The 2,110-nt window shown below is 45.9% G+C and overlaps 1 pseudogene; it reads right to left on the reverse strand.

Annotated features, from left to right (window-relative positions):
* Window positions 1–363: 363 nt before the first annotated feature.
* Window positions 364–1,204, reverse strand: LOC782565 (ubiquitin-like FUBI-ribosomal protein eS30 fusion protein; annotated as a pseudogene).
* Window positions 1,205–2,110: the final 906 nt, after the last annotated feature.

Consider the following 2,110-nt stretch of genomic DNA (forward strand, 5'->3'; position numbering starts at 1 on the left):
CATACAGTGTGACTAATAAGAGTGAACCCTTGTCATGTACCAGACACAGTTCTAAATGTTTTATATATGTTAACTCAGTTCATCTTTAAGGCAACCCTGCATGGTGGATTCTGTCATCATCATTACAGCACCATCATCATCTATTTTTTGTAGATGGGAAGGCTGAGGCACAGGAAGGCCAAATGCACGAACCTGGGGCTTCTAGGGACAGGGATTCCAACCCCACTGAACTGGTCAGAGAATCTGGGCCATTAACTCTCTTCTCTTTTGCCTCTCTTTGACCTGAGTTCTGTCATCCTCTCTTCTGCCTTCCTTCTAAACCTGGCCAGAGGTGGTCAGTCAAACACCGTGACTCACCAGCAAAACAGCAAAGAGAATGAATCACCCCTTCCCGCCCTTTAGCTGCCTCAGGGACCCCTGCCCCACCATTCTCCTTCTTCTTCAATTATGCAAAGAGGGCAGCCGCCAGGACAAGTCAATGGGCCCCCTCTTCTGAAGTGAAAAAGCACTATAATTCTTTACTGGTTTGGGGAAAAAGAAGAAATACAACATCCATCACTTAATGAACACACTCTGCACATACACACATGTTTAAGTTAACTCATTGGTTTTCAACACCCCCTACCTTTTTTTTTTATCATGCTAAGTGGTTTTATTAGAGAAAGCCGAGATTATAGCAGACTCAAGAGTTGGCACTGGGGCCCTTCTTGCCAAAGGTGGGTGCAACATTGGCAAAGCCCTGATTGTACTATGTAACGCCTCTTGGCCCGGCCAGCGTTCTTTTTCTCTTTTGGCCACCTTGGAAGTCTGACCTCTTACTTTACCAGCACAGGCCAGGGAACCATGGACTTTACCTCCAAGCATGTGGCCAGCTACTTCTAGAGTACTCAGAGCTTCTAGACAGGAATCCCTGTCCCTGTCCCTCATTGGCCTAGGGGAGCCTCATCCTCTAGGGATGTGCCTGTCAGGAGCAGGACTTTATCTTCTGGAGCAACACTCTCCAACAAGGCTAAATGAGCCTTGATCTGGGCGAGCGACTCTTGGCCAGTCACCTGGAGAGTGTGTAGCTCCTGGGTGTGGACAAAGAGCTGCATGTTGCTGACTAGATCACAGACACTGCTGCCACTGTCTTGAAGATGGAGTCGAGAAAACATAACCTGTGTTACTAAACTGGGGTAAAATTACTTTACAATCCATATACATATATCCCCTACCTCTTTAGCCACCCTACTCCCCACCATCCCACCCCTCTAGGTCATCACAGACCACCAAGCTGAGCTCCCTGTGTTATATAGCTGCTTCCTGCTAGCTAACTGTTTTACACATGGTGAGTGAAGTGAAGTGAAGGTCACTTAGTCCTATACGACTCTTTGCGACCCCATGGACTATACAGTCCATGGAATTCTGCAGGCCAGAATACTAGAGTGGGTAGCCTTTCCCTTCTCCAGGGGATCTTCCCAACCCAGGGATCAAACCCAGGTCTCCCGCATTGCAGGTGGATTCTTTACCAGCTGAGCCACCAGGGAAGCCCAAGAAGGCTGGAGTGGGTAGCCTATCCCTTCTCCAGCGTATCTTCCTGACCCAGGAATCGAACCGGGGTCTCCTGCATTCCAGGCAGATTCTTTACCAACTGAGCTATCAGGGAAGCCCCCAAAATGATGTAGATTTATGTTAATACACAAAAAAAGTGCCTATACTATATTGTTAAGTGAAATAAGTATGTTATAGAATAATCCCATTTTTGTTAAAAAGCAGCATATATATATGTATTTATATATCTAGAAAGATATAACATGCTAAATTTTGATGATGAATAAGTGTGGCTTCTGTGATAAGAATTTTATATTTTAAATTAGTTTTTGAAGCCTCCAAGAATCTCTGCTTGGCTTCCAAAGGCATGCATGCCCTTGACCTTCCCTTGGTCCTTACAGAACCTGTTAAACAGTAAGATTTATCAGAATGCAGTTACACCCAGCCAGGGAGGGAAACCATGCCAGCCTTCCCTCTCCCAACTCAGCCCAACCTCATTTTTATCACCACTGATAGAGCAGGCTTTGCCCATGGTTCTTAAAACTACATTAGGCTTGGTGCAAGGAGTGGAAATGAGAAA

This window comes from Bos taurus, chromosome 8 (genome assembly GCF_002263795.3).
Source record: "Bos taurus isolate L1 Dominette 01449 registration number 42190680 breed Hereford chromosome 8, ARS-UCD2.0, whole genome shotgun sequence".
NCBI lineage: Eukaryota > Metazoa > Chordata > Mammalia > Artiodactyla > Bovidae > Bos > Bos taurus.